We start from the raw sequence: 19183 nt of genomic DNA, 5'->3' as shown, positions 1-19183 counted from the left end.
TAAACATTGTCAAAGTGATGTGTGTTTTTTCACAAACAAAATATATGACGTTTTATTAAACACATAAAATAAATGGTTGCACACTCTGTACCTTTTTTGCAGTTGGAACTCTTTTTATTTAATTCAGTGACATTGATGACATACATACATTGATCAAACAACAAACAAAATACAACTAGTCAGGAAAGTGAATAATCAAATAACATAAGGTAAACAATAACTTTAATGGAACATTAGCTTTTTTTCAATGCAACTGTTTTGTTTTGCTATTATAATCCTTAGTGTTTCCATGGTGATCAACACTGATTAATATATCAACAGGTATACATGCACATGACAGCAAATAAGACAATCATGAACTTAATATCATTCATAGAATACAAATTCAAAGACATCAAACTGAAAGTGAGATTGAATATGCTTGGTCATTTTGATCATGACGATCTGAACAATGTCTCCTGACTGGGTTTGACTCTTTCTCACATGCCCATCACTCACTTTCTCACTTCAATGTGCCATGATTATTAGTCAAATGTAACCAATGATAATGGTAATTTTTCAGACCTGTAGTTTCTAATGGCAAGGAGATGCTTTAAACTGGTTACCTGTAAATATGTTAGAAACTATAGCTATTCAAAATATTTTCTCAGCTGTTGCATAGCCAACATTTGTATTACTGTAATTCCCTGACCATTAATTGAGGTTTATACTTTGATTTTGCAAAATGTCTTCAGCTATGAGGTTAATACATGTGGGGGGGCTACACATATACATTTCTTTTCCTTCTTCATTCTTCTTTAGTAAAGCACAATCTGATTCTGATTCATCGGGCTATTGGGCACTGTGGTTAATAAACGGATTTAGTTAATACCTGGCTTTTCCCCCCCACATAAAACACTGTCTTGCCCTTTATACACAATGCTACTAACACACAAGAAATGACTGTACTGAGCGTCAAACAAGGCACTCACACCTGTACTGTCTCTTGAATAATGCCTGTAGATTAGGTTTCAAACTTTGCAGATATGCTGCATGATCATTCAGATCACCAATGTGGCTGTGCATCTTCCGGAACTCTCTCACTGTGTGACCACAGACATGTAATTTCAGATAGATTTCACCTTCTTCACCCAGTCCCTGGTCTTTCATTCTCTTGTCAATTATTTGGAGGAGCTCTCCAATATCTGCATCTTTGTAGCAGGCATTTCTCTGCACTTTCCCTGACACAAAGCTCTCACATTCTGTATTGACAGCATCACAGATATCCTGGATCTGCTGTTGATTTCTACGATTTTTTCCAAGCCACTGTTTTTTCACAGTGAATTTTTCCAGTCCACAATCCTGCAAATTGGACTGAAGAATCAGTTCGACATGCCCAGTGTTTGTCTTAAAATGTGACAGCAGCACAGACTTAATTCGCTTACAAACATCTTGCGCTGGTATCAAATTAATTGACAGGTTATATATATAATGACTTTCCATAACTTCTCAAATTCACTTTCAAGATCTTTATCAGTTAGAACAGTTTTTGTCCCCTTACATTTGCCCTGCAGTTCTTTAATCTTTCTCTGTATTATGTCTGATGAAATTTTCTTCATAATTTTGATTCCCTCTTTCGTCTTAATAGGTCTCTTCAAAGAGTTTTGTATCGAAATTTCGGTCTCTCTTCTCAGGCGTCTGACACTGTTCCTGAAATCTTCTTTGTATTGCTGCACCAAACTCTTCTTGAGCCCATAGACGTCTTCACTGTAGCCAGCATTCACTGGCGCCATCAGTTGACTTCCATTCCAAAGTGCAGGGATGTAGAAGTTGTCTTTGTCAGAATCATGTTTCATCACATCAGTGAACTTTGTGTTACCTTCTTTTCTCTCCATTTTACCTGCTATCCGGGTCATCTCATCCAGCTGCTCCATCAGCTTCGTCCGCTCTCTCTGGTTGTTCTCGTAAGCAGCCATGTCTGGCATGTTCTGATGCACAAACACACATCTGGGCTTCTTTGGAACCTCCTTCATTCTGAAGAATGCATGGACCACAATCTGCAGAATGTCCTTCATCTCTGTGTTGTTCTCCATGGAAATGTTGATGATGGTGATGTCACTGAGTCCTATGACCAGCGTTGCGAGTTCATTGTCGTGTTCGTAGTTTGTGTCTAATGCGGCCAGCTCAGGTGATTTTAGGCCCTCTGTGTTGATGATCATGATGAAGTCACACTTGAGCTCAGATCAGAGTTCCTCAGAGACTCTAATCAGCAGCATGAAGGCTCCTCTGGTAGATGTTCCACTGCTAACTGAAAACTGCACTCCAAACATGGTGTTGAGGAAGGTGGACTTTCCAGTGCTCTGCACTCCCAGCACAGTCATCACCAGGATCCTACTCTTGGAGTCCACCAACTGATGTAGCTGGGTCAGGACTTCTGATATCCACTTCATTAGGATGTTTGCTGCGTCTCCATCGACCAGCTCAACTGGAAACCCATCCAGCAGCATCTGAGCACACAGAGAAGGCAGGTGCTGGACTTGCTGTTTTGCTCTTTTGTTTTCTGGAAGGGAGCAAGCGCACTCATAAAGTTGGCCCAGCTCACAAAAGAAGTGCTCAAGACCCAGTGTGCAGTTGGCGATTTGATCAGCTAATGATGTAGATGCTCCCTTGGCCTGTGGTATTCTGTGAGAGTGTGTTTTCTGTTGTTCACGATTCTGATGGCAAAGGTTGTCCAACTGAATTTTTAACCACTTAAGGAAATAGAGGCAAACTACTCTTGACTGGGATATCCCATCTGTGAAGTTGGTCATGGCCTCCGAAATATCTGCCAGGTGACTTCAACCAGTCCATCTGAGATTCTCCTGGGCACATCTCCACACTCCATGTCATGATGAATAAATGCATAGTTTTGCTGATGAGGATTACTAAGAAGCTTGTTCAGAGTTTGAGATTTGGCTAAACTGCTCTCTCCTAGTCTAACGAACAGATGCCTTGTCACTAGCTACAGATTGAGGTCTGAACTTTTTCACCAGGTCTCTCATGGCCCACAACATCAGGGTGCTTTGTTGGGTATCACAATTTGGCAACAACAGAGGAACAGCAAACTGACACATAGACATTTTAGAGACCAATTCCTGCTGGAGGAAAGGATCTGCACAATGGAAAAGAGCAATGATCAAATCTAGAGGATTTATGGTATCAGATTCATTACTATCATCAGAGAAACTGTAGTCATGATTTTGAGCCTGTACACATCTGATGTTTCTAGCATTAATATTGGCCAACATCAGTCCATTTAAGAAGTTATGTGGTAGTTCTTTCAGATTTTCTGCTGGTTTTTCAGAAATTGTGTTACTGTTGATCTCCAGGGCTGAGCTGAGTGTGAGCTTCCCTCCATGAAGATCCTTCAGACCCAAAGCAGCCAGAAACTCAGGAAGACCAGGACCTGGAGGTGATGAAAGCAAAATCAATGACTAGTGTCAACACCACCAAGAGACAGGCAATAGGCAACTAAATAAGTGCAGTATAGCATATCCCTGTTTGCAATAGGCACCTACCTATGTGCAATATAGCATATCCCTGTTTCCAATAGGCACCTACCTATGTGCAATACAGCATATGCCTGTTTACGATAGGCACCTTAAATAAGTGCAGTATAGCATATCCCTGTTTACAATAGACACCTACCTATGTGCAATATAACCTATAGTTCATTTCTGGTTTTGTTTCAGTATGTTTCCTTCCTATGTTTCCTTACCCACTCTGAAGGTTTTGGAGATCGGTTTGCTTGGTTTGCCATTGGTCACCACTGTAGACACATTGATAGTGTAATCCTGTCCTGGTTGTAGGTCTGTGATGGTATGATGGGGGGCGTCACTGTGAATGGTATCAATGCACATCTTTTCTTTGAAGAGCTCTAGTAGGTAAAACACCTGGTCAACTCGGTCGGGCTTGCTCCATGTCAGAGAGATACTTGAGGCACCCAGATCCACACTGAGATTCTCTGGTGAAGGAATCTCTGCAGGGTAGAAGAGTTAGAGTTAAGAGTCTCACTTCTCTGTAGCTTTCTTGGTAATACTGATGATGGCAGATCACCATGATTGTGTCCAACAATCAAAAATAGATTTCCTATTAATGGCCACTGAAACTGCAGTGAATGAGTTTGAACCTTCACATAGTTCACAGTCAAGCCTGCTTACACCCCACAGAGTAAGTAGTCAGCAGTTAGCCATTTTATGTGACACAGCACTCAGTGAAATATACATTTACATTTATACACTTAGCAGACACTTTTATCCAAAGCAACTTCTGACAGTTATATCACAAGGGCCATTGACTCCAGAGCAACTCAGGGTTAAAGCTGCAGTAGGCAAGATTTTTTTGATCATATTCACTGAAACCGACACTATGCTCAGACAGAGCAACATAAATCAGCCGGTTTTAGAAAAAAACCTGCACTTCTACCTCCACCTAGAGCCTGTAATTTGTTTTGCAAAATTCCACAGCTTCTGGTCCAATCAGAGCAGGGCTGTGTATCTGACTGTCAATCACAGTCTGGTGCAGTCCGGTGCGCACTGACGAGCACAAACTTGATGAGGGGATGCTCGGTGGTAGTGGGGGGAGGGGCATGAGAGTTGTAAACATTAAACATTTTGGCTAAGTCCCCTCAATCTGTCAGACTTGCCTACTGCAGCTTTAAGTGTCTTGCTTTTGGGCACAACGGTGGAAGCCAGGAATTGAACCCACAACTTTTCAGGCTTCTGTATGCTAGCCCAGCTCCTTAGCCACCAAAGCTACCACCCTAAATGTACAATAAGATATATTCCTATTATTAATTGGTATTAATTAATAGTATAAATAATACTTATTTAACTGAACAATTTGACTGGCATGTTCGCAATTTATCACTTTTTTATTTCTATAAAACTGTGGGGAAAAAGAGGAGTCAGTCTTTGCCTGACCAATTCTCCAATGTGTAAGAGTTAATATTTCAGACAAGCCACTTCTTTAGGATTAATGTTTACATTTCTGGCCTTAAAACCGAAAGCATTTTTGCAAAGGCACAAAGTAGCAGAGCTTCAATAACTTTGAGCCATACAAAGAGGTCATATGAACATCTTCCTCAGATACATTACCTGTGTGTACATGTCCTTTTGCTGGGGAGCTATGCTGTGGCTGTTCAACAAACAAGGCTGGCGACCGAGTTATGCAAATCCAATATATTTATTTAATACAATATTTAAAAAAGACACAGTCCATAAGTAGAGAAGGCACCAGTTCACAGGTAGGGGGCTATGCTGCTGCTGGTGGTGGGCGCATCCGATCCGAGGAGCGAGGGGGGGGGGCAGTGTTCAGCTACACGCACACGCTGATCCCAGGGGGAGGGGCAGTGTTCAGCTACACGCACACGCTGATCCCAGGGGGAGGGGGGCAGTGTTCAGCTACACGCACACGCTGATCCCAGGGGGAGGGGGGCAGTGTTCAGCTACACGCACACGCTGATCCCAGGGGGGGGGGCAGTGTTCAGCTACACGCACACGCTGATCCAAGGGGAGGGGGCAGTGTTCAGCTACACACGCGCTGATCCCAGGGGGGAGGGGGCAGTGTTCAGCTACACGCACACGCTGATCCAAGGGGAGGGGCCGCCGAGTCGAGCCCGAGGCCCAGGCAGTCCAAACAATCCAGGCAACCCTTTACGCCACACGCCAAGCACTGCTGGAAGAAAGAGAAAACTGATACTAATAGGCCAAACTGCTATAGCCAGTACGTGTGGACTACAATTCTCAAGCAGTCAATAGTATTCCTAGGGCAATTTACTGGAGAAAAGAGTCACTGCAACGTCCAAACATAGCACAGCAACATATCAAACTTAAGACGAGGCACACAGTCTTTAAATACACGCACGGCACACGGCACACGCTGCTGGGCCACCAGGAGTCTATCAATACGTAAAAACTGTTGTCCACAATCCCACGGCAGTCATGGCAGGGAAGGCTAATGGGCATCTGCACGCTGCAACACTGCAGCTCAGGTTGAGGAATGCGATCACTTAACTTGATGGAGGCGACCGATGTCGCGCCTCCAGATGATACAGCAAGCAGTGAGTTCGTCCGAGGCAACCCGACACCGATCAGGAGCAGACACACAGGAAACTTCACGTCCAATGGATTCTTCTCCACACGCTGCCACAGCCCATGGCTATAAACACTGTGCACCAAAACTCTACCCGGCTCTCCCGTGTTCTCCCTTCCTCCAAATGAGCTTGTCTTTTGTCTGTCACAATGCCGCTTCCTAATTATCCCCAAATCACCACACCTGTGCCTAGAGAGCCCCTGCACTCTGTGGCTATCTACAGGTCGCATTACATGCACGTCACACACACACACACACACCCAGATTCCTCAGTCGCACCAGACATTGACAGCCCTCACCCGATCACACCGTTACATCTCATATGCCACATAAATTCACCCGTGACACTTGCAAATATGAGCTCTCACATCCATCTTCACTGACGGTGGCCACAGTAAAGTTATACCTCTGTCCTGAAAGCAACCCGGTCACCTGTGCTCCTAAGCGCCGCACCGGTATGCTGCGTGGTGCTTGGCCTGGACTAGTCCAGGTGACTTTGAACATTTGGTGGTCAGTAGTGCCCTTTGGTGGGGGCCATTTCAAAGTCACTGCGTCTGGCCTCACTGAGAACTGGATCTTTCCAGGTGGATCTAAAATATGTAAGACATGGGATGGTTCAGCCTAATGTCACCGGTTGGTTGGTTTTTATTTAATGTTGTTTGTAAATCTATTTACAGTCAAGCCATGACAAAGTGCAGGTACCTTTTTGGATGGATAAAATGGACTGAGTCTGTAAAAGAAGGAGGAAATTATGACACAAGCCTAGAGAATCTTCTTAATGTATGAGTGTCAGGTGAGGAATTCCTTAGTGACTCATGAAGAATGGTACAAGACACTTGGCCATGTTCAGTTGTAGATCAGTTTTAGGATAGTTTTTGAGGAATTGAGGAGAGGAATTGTGTCATGTATGAACTTTGTGTTCTAAATCAGCGGACAGTTTCAGGCCCAAGAATGGCCCACTTTTTTCCATGGTGGTGGAAATTGCATTACTGAAGCCCTTAGTATCCTGTATCCAGGGCTGTAGTGGAGGCTAAACACAAGTACACACAGTTTATCCACCTCTTATTGGAGTTGATCCACTTCTTAAAAGAGGTTATTTACCAACTGCAACTTTAAACATTAAAAAATCACCACATTTTTGAATGTTACACATTCCACATGTCCACATTTACAATAGGCACACTCATCAACACTCTAAGAACCATTTAATACCACTGGTATAGTTATAAACATTTGGACAATAACCTCCACCATCATGAAACATGTTCTGAATGCCTTTTTTAAAAATCCGATACCGCATGGCACAGTCCACATTACAGTGATCACCAAATTCATAGTTTGCCCACCTCTTATTTTAATTTTACTACCCCCATAGTTTTTATTATTAACATGTTTCAACAAATGTGTAAAGGTTAAATAATAGTTATAGATAGATACTTTATACTTTATTGATCCCCAAGGGGAAATTCAAATAATAAATCATTCATTGGTGCAACTCGCAAACTTATCACCCGCCTCTTTTCACTCTCTCAAAGTCCCTGACATATTTTTTGTAGGCTATCCTTTGCCCCCTCAACCAGATGCTGAGCTGCCAAAATATCCATTTTGTGTGTCTGTAGGTACTTGGAGAGGGGCGATGTATGTTGTAAAAATGCAAAGGGAACGTTTGAGCAGTGAGGATAATCTCATATTTCAGAAGAGGATTTCAATTTATCCCTTAGCTTTGACCCCTCACACCGCAAGCATGTCGACTGCGTGTCAGCAGCGTTACCTGTCCGTTTTCATTCCGCCGGCCATGTTAAAGGTGCTCTAAGCGATGTTGGGTAATGTCACTTCTGTTGATGTTCAAATAAAACAGAGAGCTAGCTCGCTACTCCCTCCCCTCCTCCCGTGCAATTGAAACTCTCTTAAACATGCTCGATTAGCGGGTTATCGAGGTATGTTGCGCTCATAGCCAGGGTATGCTGTGACACGAAAGTGGATCTGTTTTAGTGTTGCTGTATCACCATGGTGTCTTATGCTGTCAACCAAACCTGGTCGGGAGCAGGTTATGTGCTAAGTTATAGCTCAAATTGTGTAAAACTACCGGCCACTGACCAATGAATTATCTTGAAAAACAAAGCAATGGTATCAATCACATGTAGGATTCTATCATATTATCTTACAGGTGGAGCTCCACCTCTACAAACATTTTGGATCTTGCATGCGCTTTAACAGTGTTGTGCGTGCAAATATGCCACTATGGATGTGCATACCATACAACATTTTATGACAATCGATTTATTTGATGTTGCTAGACACTAAAAATGACCGGAGTGTAGATTACGCTATCGATCATAAATGTGGAAGTAATTGTTTTTTAAAATAGGCGGTCTTGTGCTATCCACGTTTCACGATTGGCCAACATCATCCCAACACCGAGAACGCGCACAGATCTGAGCTGAAAGCCTGTTATCATAGTATCACTTAACTTATACCCCTGAGTCAAGGCATTGTGTAGCCTCGATATGTCTAGATAGCCTAGATATGTCTAACGTAGGGCTGTCAATCGATAAAAAAAAAAAATCTAATTCATTACATACTCTGTGATTAATTAATCTAAATTAATCACATATATAATTTTTGCTGTGAAAGTATTTTAAATATTTAAATTCAAATGAATAATTGAATAATTAGCATTAGTGACATTAAAGTTCAAAAACTCTTTTATTATTATTTTCACTGTTCAAATAATGGCCATAATAATCTATGATATGACCTAATATGCTGAGGAAATAAATTCAAAAGTGCTTCAGGAAGAGGGTTTTTTTGTTCACATACAAGGCATTTCAGGCCACAGATATAATGATATATTAATGAAAATAAATTAACACTCCCCTCAATGTCAACACTTGCAGACATTGCAGAGGACTTTATTTTCAACACTTTATTTTTATCAACACCATCAGGCCATTTTTTAAAAGTAAATGTTCCAATCAATGATCTAGGCAGCACATTTTCTTCTCTCTCCTTCATTTTACAGTCTAATTTTTACTGACTAGAACGGCTCAGGGTCAAAGGTCATACGGCATCGATTAATCTGCACTCATTTTTTTAATCAGTTATTTTTTCTCAAATTAATTAATCGAAATTAATCAGTTATTTTGACAGCCCTAGTCTAACGTGCTTCGTAGTATACCACACTGGTTGGACCAAGTTGTTTTTGTTGCCATTTTTGGAGCCTGGGCTGTCCACAGAGACCGCATATTTTTACAGTGTATTCAGGGCACAGGCAGCTAGCGGATGGTGAGGTGATGTTTGCAGTATGTGACAAAAATGTTTTAGCTTAAAAACTGCGCAGCATCGCTTAGAGCACCTTTAATAGGTTAGAGCGTGCACACTGCCTGCGTGACATGCACTTCTTAGGCACTGCTTAAACCCCACTGAAAAGGCGTGCATCAAATGGGAATGCTTAATCTATTTCTATGGAGTGAACAGAACTGATTATATCTTACTAAATTACAATACTACAAAATAGCATACCAGGTCCTGAAGCTGATGTCCATCCATTTCTCTGCAGTGTTTTATAGCGCAGATCTCACAGAAGACGTCATTGCAGGTGATGCACTTCTTCACTTCTTCACATGTCTTGAAGCAGACTTCACAATATCTACTTGACAGACTGAAAGAAATAACCACGTCATCACTACCACAAGTTCATGGGGGCAGCCGTGGTTGGGCTGGTTAGGGCTGGTAACCAAAGGGTTACCAGCCCTAACCAGCTACCAGCTACCTGGTTAGGGCTTCGGGCTTGTAACCAAAGGGTTACCTGTTCGATCCCCGACCAGTAGGAAAAATGTGAGCACTGCTCTCCCATGCCCACATCCACGGCTGAAGTACCCTTGAGCAAGGCACCTAACCCCTCACTGCTCCCCGAGCGCCGCTGTAGCAGGCAGCTCACTGCATCGGGATAAGTATGTGCTTCACCTCACTGTGTTTACTGTGTGATGAGTGTGTTTAACTAATTCACAGATTGGGACAAATGCAGAGACCAAATTTCCCTCATGGGATCAAAGAATATATAGACTTATACTTATATTTATCATTTTAAATCATAACTAATTTACTGCATGTGTACAAGTTAAGAAATAACCACATCATCACTACCATAAGTTCACAACGCAGAGAACATGGGAGAGGGAAAACTACCTCTGTTACACTAACGCATAGCTGTGTCCAGACTGGGAACCTGCACGCTATCAATATCAACCGTAGAAGCCCTGTGTAGTTGTTTGCTGGTCCATACTACTACAATGAACTCACCATAACAACTCATAACTCACTTACGCGCGGTCAGAGGCTGCCAAAACCGGCCAGAATAGCAAACATACAGTTGACCATAGCTGTCACAATTCTACACTTACACTACACTACACGCTAGTTCTCAGAGACTGCAATTAATCATGCCATTGCGGGCCAGAATAGCAAACATAGCCTGCTACCTTATCTTCTATATTCTTGTAAATCCTTTAGGTTTGTAGGTGAAGATGACATAATCCAACATGTTATAATTCATAGAGTAGGCCTAGCATACTACAGCCTGGCCACTTCGTTTCACAATTAAGATGAGACTTGTTGGCCTTATTTCTTTGTCTTCTCTGAGACATTTTAGCCATGACATTATATGATATAAACAAGAAATAATCTAATCTAATTTTAAACTTTTTGGAGGAGTTCTGTAATGCTACAGCACACAGTAGGCCTACATTGCTCACTGGCCATTTTTGAAAACCGTCACTCTAGGCTACTAACCACCAAACTTTAAGCTGTGTAATATGTTACAGTATAGTAAATATTTCTGCCCCCCAACCTCATAAGAGCCAGGCGCTTGCTGCAGTTCCATATCTGGACGACAGATTTACATGGAAAAAACGGTATGGCGCTGTGGAATTTCTGGGCAGAGACGTAACATGTAATGTTACTGTACAGCAATTGCAGTGGAGGTGAGCATAGAGAGCTCTGCAAGCCAGGCGAACCTCTTTAAAAAAAAAATCACAACTTAGAAACATAAAAGGAATAAATACTTATCTCACCGAATGTATGTAAAAACAACATTAATTTAGAATCTTGTTTATGGATCTACTTTTTCTAGTGGAGGAATTTGGAAGGGCTCTGCCCCACCTGCCCAAATGGACCAGCCACGCCTGTGTGTGTATGTTAGTGAGTCTGCGAGCGCGTGTGTGTGTGTGTGTGTGTGTGTGTGTGTGATTTAGTGAGTGACACAGAACTCACTGTACTGAACAGTCTCCTGCATCTTCTCCCAGACTCTGAACTTCAGGTTGCCCAGGTGCTTTGCCACATTGATCAGAGCTCCTGAAACCCCTCTCTGATCCTGAGGTGTGCACTGGGCTCCTGGAATAACATTCAGGAGTCAGTGCTGCTGTGGGTTTGGGTTCAGAACCACAGAGAAGAGAGAGACATGAGGCAGATCACCACCTTTCCACTGTGCTTTTTGTAGCCTGCAGAACAATAAAGGGTGAAATGCAGTAGTATTACATTATTATTTCTAATCAAACTTAAGCCAAGTAATTAGTTAAAGTAAACATAAGCAAACTTTGAATGTGGGAATGAATAAACCACAAATAAGCTTAAATTCCCTATGAAGTGCATCATGTCCACTATGGTCCACTAGAGCTGTGTTCCCTATGAAGTGCATCATGTCCACTATGGTCCACTAGAGCTGTGTTCCCTATGAAGTGCATCATGTCCACTATGGTCCACTAGAGCTGTGTTCCCCATGAAGTGCATCATGTCCACTATGGTCCACTAGGAGCTGTGTTCCCTATGAAGTGCATCATGTCCACTATGGTCCACTAGAGCTGTGTACCCCATGAAGTGCATCATGTCCACTATGGTCCACTAGAGCTGTGTTCCCTATGAAGTGCATCATGTCCACTATGGTCCACTAGAGCTGTGTTCCCTATGAAGTGCATCATGTCCACTATGGTCCACTAGAGCTGTGTACCCCATGAAGTGCATCATGTCCACTATGGTCCACTAGAGCTGTGTTCCCCATGAAGTGCATCATGTCCACTATGGTCCACTAGAGCTGCGTTCCCTATGAAGTGCATTAGTGTTAATTTCGTCAGACTAGACGAGAGGAAATATGTTCGTCAACAACCTTTTTTTTCATGACTAAGACGAGACGGCAGTAATGTCCTGAAACACTGACTAAGACTATCTTAAGATGCATTATTTTGACCTAAAAAGACTGAAATGTTTTGCATGAAATAAAAACTAAGATAAAATCTCTCTCTTCATTTTGTCCACAAAAATGAGAAGACAGAATATCTAGCTGTTACTTTTCAAAATTTTCCTAATGAGTTCATAATGCTAACAGCTTTCCTGTAGGCTAGTTCATTTTGCTGTTGCTGCACCCCTGTGGCTGCAACATCAAACTACATGGAACAAGAACACTGAGATTTCTGCCAGAGTTAGCAAGCTAACTACCTAAGCTTTATGCCACAATGCTACATACCCAGAAATTGAAGCTTCTTTTCATACAAATTAACATCCCCACAATGTCCATAATGGGGTATGTTCATCATGTAATGTCAACTATTTAACTAGTTAGACTGATGATGCAAAGTTTGCTAGTAAGCTAATATGGAAAGTTCACAGCGTTAGCTATGGCTAAGATGGAGAGTCTGTTTAGGGAATGTGTTGTGTTTTTACATATCGCCATCTAGCGCATGGAGTAAAACATTAATACTTTGGCCTATGACAGTGTTTCAAACTTTTCAGTTTCAGGACCACTTAACTAACCCTAGCTAAAAAAAAAAAAAGATTAGGATCTATCCCAACAGTAGCCTATAATTAGTCTACACACAGGGCCTACCACTGAACCACCTTTGTTTATTGTCTTTGCACTTTGCTTTATTGTGTGGATTCATACTGTATGATTTAAACTGGCATATCTTACATAGACAGTGTTGCAGAACTGTTTTTTACATACAAGTTGGTTTAATATTGCAAACAACTCATATATATTATATTTTACCACATCTGCTCGCTGGACTACTTATGATAGCTCAGGACCACCAGTGATCCCCGGACCACACTTTGAGAAACACTAGTCTACTTTAATCATGACAGTGGTCCAGTCAAATCTTTTACTGTCTATGGTCAAATCCTGCCGAGCTATAACTGTAGCTCGACTTACCTGTGCATGTAAACATTGGACTGACAAAAAAATCAGAGTGAGTAATTATAACAGACGAGTAGCCCTGTGGACACACAATTGTTGGAAAAACGGAGATGTGTGGAAACACTATTTGACTCAAATGGTAATCAGAAATAATTTGTTATAAAAAAAAAAAGACTAAAATGTGTTGACTAAAACTGACTAAGACTAAGACTAAATTAAAAATAGGTGACAAAATTAACACTAAAGTGCATTAGTTCATGTCCACTATGGTCCACTAGAGCTCGCCCCTATGAAGTGCATTAGTGTTAATTTAGATCAGACTAGACGAGAGGAAATATGTTAGATCAACAACCTTTTTTTTTCATGACTAAGACCCGACGGCAGTAATGTCCCGAAACACTGACTAAGACTATCTTAAGATGCATTATTTTTGACGAAAAAGACTGAAATGTTTTGCATGAAATAAAAAACTAAGATAAAATCTCTCTTCATTTTGTCTACAAAATGAGAAGACAGAATATCTAGCTGTTACTTTTCAAAATTTTCCCAATGAGTTCATACTAACAGCTTCCTGTAGGCTAGTTCACGCAGCTGTTGCTGCACCCTGTGGCTGCAACCACCTAAACTACATGGAACAAGAACACTGAGATTTCTGCCAGAGTTGGCAAGCTAACTACCTAAGCTTTATGCCACAATGCTACATACCCAGAAATTGAAGCTTCTTTTCATACAAATTAACATCCCCCCACAATGTCCATACAGAAAATGTTCATCATGTAATGTCAACTATTTAACTAGTTAGACTGATGATGCAAAGTTTGCTAGTAAGCTAATATGGAAAGTTCGCTAGCAAGTTAGCTATGGCTAAGATGGAGAGTCTGTTTAGGGAATGTGTTGTGTTTGGTGCATATCGCCATCTAGCTGTGGCGGAGTAAAACATTAATACTTTGGCCTATGACAGTGTTTCTCAAACTTTTTTCAGTTTCAGGACCACTTAACTAACCCCTAGCTAAAAAAGATTAGACCTACTTCAACAGTAGCCTATAATTAGTCTACACAATAGGCCTACTCACTGAACCACCTTTGCTTATTGTCTTTGCACTTTGCTTATTGTGTGGATTCATACTGTATGATTTAAACTGGCATATCTTACATAGACAGTGTTGCAGAACTGTTTTGCATACAAGTTGGTTTAATATTGCAAACAACTCATATATATTATATTTTACCACATCTGCTCGCCCGGACTACTTTATAGCCTCGCGACTTCCACCAGTGATCCCCGGACCACACTTTGAGAAACACTAGTCTACTTAATATGACAGTGGTCCAGTCAAATCTTTACTGTCTATGGTCAAAAGAATCCCAGCCGAAGCTATAACTGTAGCTCGACTTACCTGTGCATGTAAACATACTGACTGGACAAAAATCAGAGTGAGTAATTATAACAGACGAGTAGCCCTGTGGACACACAATATTGTTGGAAAATTGAGATGTGTGAAACACTATTTGACTCAAATGGTAATCAGAAATAATTTGTTATAAAAAAAAGACTAAAATGTGTTGACTAAAACTGACTAAGACTAAGATACCTTTAGTTTTCTTTTGACTAAACTAGACTAAAATGATGAGACTTTAGTCGACTAAAAACTTGACTAACAAAATGATATTTGAATGACTAAATATGACAAAGACTAAAAAGGACATTTCGTCACAAGACTAAGACTAAGACTAAATTAAAAATAGGTGACAAAATTAACACTAAAGTGCATCAGTTCATGTTCACTATGGTCCAGTAGAGCTGCGTTCCCTATGAAGTGCATTAGTTCATGTCCACTATGGTCCACTAGAGCTGAGCTGACCCTCTTGAGAGTGCTGATGTCATATTCTAAAACTGATAGTTCCAGTCCTTGATTGTGATTGGCTGAATCACGTTTGATGCCGTTGTAAAATGCAGCATAAACATACACCTTGACCACATTCCGTTCTATATTACTGCGCTACCACAACTTGATACAAAAGTTAAAGTAGGCCTAGCTGTGTCTCGATGTTGCTTGCTTGGCAACCATTCAGATAGAGGAAATATATTTTTTGGCAGAAGAATGATTATCTAGGAATAACGTTATATTTCTAGTTGCTGTACCTTTACTTTATGAAACTTTGCCAGGTATTTATGGTAACAGTTTTAGAAAAGCAATAAGCAACTCGAGTCTGTATAGGTTACACTGATTCTACAACAGCTAAGGGGGGTTTTAGGCCCTCTGCTAGCGCGTCGTGCCTAACAACGCCCCTTAGCTGTAGCGCGTCGTGCCTAACAACGCCCCTTAGCTGTTGTAGAATCAGTGCATTTAAGCAAAAAGCCTCTCGGGGCTTATTGCTTAAATGCACTGCTCTAACCTCATAGAGCTCCATGATGGACCACTGTGTTCACACATCTGCAGCACATCAGCTTTGAGTTCTCTTTGTCCAATCACACAGCAGCTACCAGTGACACTGAGGTAGAAAAGCTCAAGACTGCTTCTTACCTGTAGAAACATCACATCATCAGCTCCCATCTGCTCTTCTATGGCCCTGATTGTGTCTGAAAGAGATGAGATCTCTCTGCTCATCTTCTCAATCTTCTCCTTCATCATCTGACTCTTCTGCTCCTCTTCCTCCCTCAGTGCAGCTATCCTGGCTGCCTCTTCATCTCGTAGAAACTGGTGAAGCTTTTCAAACTCCTCCTTGATCTGCTTTTCTGTATTCTGGGTCTGGCTCTAGATTAACACACACATTACAATTCCCTTATTTTTTTCTTTGAAAGAAAGTTGTTGTCTAATGTTGGTCATGCCTTACCTTAATGTGAGCTGCTGTTTGATCACAGATGAGTTTAACTTCTTCAAAGGTCTTCAGTTTCTTTGTTAGGGGCTTCAGTTTGATCTTGAGCTCATCCTGAAATACATGCACACTTTACTGCAGGGTAACAACTCTATGATGGACACTCTATGACTTAATTGTGTATGCAGAGATATTCATATTTAATTCATAATCTATTCTAAAAAAAATAATTTAGTGTATTTTGGAAAAAAGTGTGTCATTTTGAAAATAAACTACCAGGATAATTTCAAGAATTTCCAAGAATTTCAAATACCTTAATATCTAGTGCAGCCTCATTGATGGGACAGAAGTTGTGATTTTTATGCTTCTTTGAGGTCTGACACACCAGACACACAGGCTGTTTATCCTTCAGACAGAAGAGCTTGAGTTTCTCACTGTGCAGACTGCAGAGCACCTTGGACCCTGCTGAAGCTCGCTGAAGCTCGCTTTCTTACTCCTGTAAGAAAGACTCACACAGGTTCTTTAAGTGAAGATTAAGGGGAGGGTGACTCTTTGATGACCTCCTCCTGCAGGCTGGGCATTCCCTGGATCCTTTGGTCCACCAGCCCTACCAAGATATTATCCCTCATATAACACTCATATCCAGTGGCTTGTCTGTACCCACAACTGAACTCAAACCCAGTTTTTAACTACATTAATTTTTTGTCTAATCAATGCCCTCGCCATAGTAAATAATGGTGCCAGACTCACACATTCACAGAAAAGGTAAAAAATAGTATACAGTAGTATATGGTCAAACACCCTTTTCTCCAAACTATAAGCACAAATCCCAAATCTCACACTACATTCCCAAAACCTTAATTTGCCAACCTCTGCAAAACTGAACCATCGCCTCAAAACTGTTGTACCTGTGCTCAAAACTAAACATTGGCTTCAGATCGTCTCTAAAAGCCATTAGACACTACATCTACAAAGACACTACAAAGCAGAAATATTTCATAACTCGGTGGATTACAAAATGTACTGTAAATCCAGTAAACATAAAGTAGTGAGAATGGGGGTTTGTGTTTACAGTTTTGAGAAAAGGGTGGAAGGTTTCAAAAAATGTGTTTTAGCGATTGTGAAAAACGGCACCGGAAAAGACAGGCATTTCAGTACTGTAAATGTCTACAGCCCACAATGTACTCTGAATGCCTCACTGATTCTGTTTCTGTCCATTGTTGATATAAACCTACACTGTTCAGCAACCTCTTTGCACTCTGAACAGGCTAATATTGAAAATGTCACATTATGTGTCTATTTGTTTGTGGCTTTTTCCACATGTGGTTACCATTGTGCAAGTGCATCACAATGCAAAATGTGTCTTATTGCCTGAGAATGTGTTTAGAGTTTTGCAGAAAAAGAGTCTATGAGATCTGCTATGTGTTCTGTATGTGCAAACTGTTTAAGGTTTTGCATTAAACAGTTCAGGAAACTAAAGATTTGGTTTAGAGAATGGAGTTTAGTGTTTTAGCAACGGTGGAAAACTGTAAGGGGAGAGTTTTGACTGCTTTATACAATAACACATGGCAATGATTTATTACAATAACACATAACAGTCTGGGCTCTGACTGACATAATGTTCCACTCTCACTATCAGCGTTGAGGTGCCTGCTGCTCTCTCCCGTCCTTCTAAAAACACACACTGTCATTTCTGATTTCACCAGCAGCTACATTTTCAGAGCATCCTTGTGTGAGTTGCACACTGAACACAGTGTAAATGTCTCAAATGTATATGAAAACGTGCAAATTATGAAGAAAACAAAACTAGCAGACAATATTTATTTTAACTAGATGTACCGCAGAGCGGTACAAAATATGACCGCCGCCCAGTCCAGCACATTTTTTCCACAAAAATAAATCACGCTGAAAGGCCTATATGATTCTAACTGTCTCACTAAATTGCATTATCCACACTCAATTCTCACTGGTATCTGCTAGACAACAAGTACCAAAACATGATTAGTTCATAGATTTCACATGTAAAATTAATTTTATACAACCCCACCCCAATCTTGCCTGTTCATAATTCTGAGAAATTCTTGAATTGTGTGTTTATGTTTGTGTGTTTGTGTTTATGTTTATGTGTGTGTGTTTGTCTGTGTATGTGTGTTTGTGCATATGCATGCATGCGTACATATGTCTACTGTGTGAGTATGTGTCATACGTATGATTACTGTGAATGTATGTGTGTGCGTGTGTATCTGTTTATGCACATGTGTGTACATGGAATGGGTTAACATGACCCTGGAGGCAAACATATCACGAAACAATTGGTCATCCTAGGCCCTACGGTTCTCAAGATATTCACAGAAAACTGTGTCTGCCCTACCCTCCTTTCGGTGGGTCCAGTCCAGCGGGGGGGCTACAGATCAAAACGAAAATGACGGTTCCATGCTATCCATGTGAGGTTACATGCCCACCAAGTTTCGTGTACCCCGGTCTTTCAGTGTCCCGGGAATCCTTGTTGGTGTACGGTCACTAAATGTACACATAAATTATTTTATTGTTAGGCCCCCCCAGTTCACAAAACTTGCATGCATTCGGAAGGTGTCATAATGATCCTACACTTTCAATTTCGTGCAGTTTTGACCATGTCAGCCAGAGATATTGTGACGAAACACCTAATTGTTTGCTTTTTAATTTTTAACTAGGTGGTGCTATACATGAAATAAGTGGTAATGGGATGGGTTGACATGCCCCCTTAAGACCTACATACAAAAAAAAGGTGGACCTCCTAGGCCCTACGGTTCTCGAGATATTTACAGAAAACTGTCTCCGGCCACCTACAGGCCAGTTGGTGTATAGTAACATAAAGTAATTTATTGTGTGGCCCCCCATGAACGGAATTCCATGAAACTTGGCGTGCATTCAGAGGGTGTCATAATGATCCTACGCTTCCAATTTCGTGCAGTTTTGACTATGTTAGGTCACAGATACCTGCGATTACAACACCTCATTTTTACTTTTTTGTGTTTAGGTGGCGCTATACATGAAATGAGTGGTTATGGAATGGGTTGACATGGCCCC

The 19183-nt window shown here is 41.2% G+C and overlaps 1 pseudogene; it reads right to left on the bottom strand.

The window, feature by feature from the left end:
• The window catches only part of LOC125292276, a 20568-nt pseudogene extending 3825 nt beyond the window's left edge, over positions 1–16743 (bottom strand).
• Positions 16744–19183: the final 2440 nt, after the last annotated feature.

This window comes from Alosa alosa, chromosome 3 (genome assembly GCF_017589495.1).
Source record: "Alosa alosa isolate M-15738 ecotype Scorff River chromosome 3, AALO_Geno_1.1, whole genome shotgun sequence".
In the NCBI taxonomy this organism is placed as follows: Eukaryota; Metazoa; Chordata; class Actinopteri; order Clupeiformes; family Clupeidae; genus Alosa; species Alosa alosa.
The sequence above is the reverse complement of the archived record's forward strand: the minus strand, read 5'-3'. Positions and strand labels throughout refer to the sequence as shown.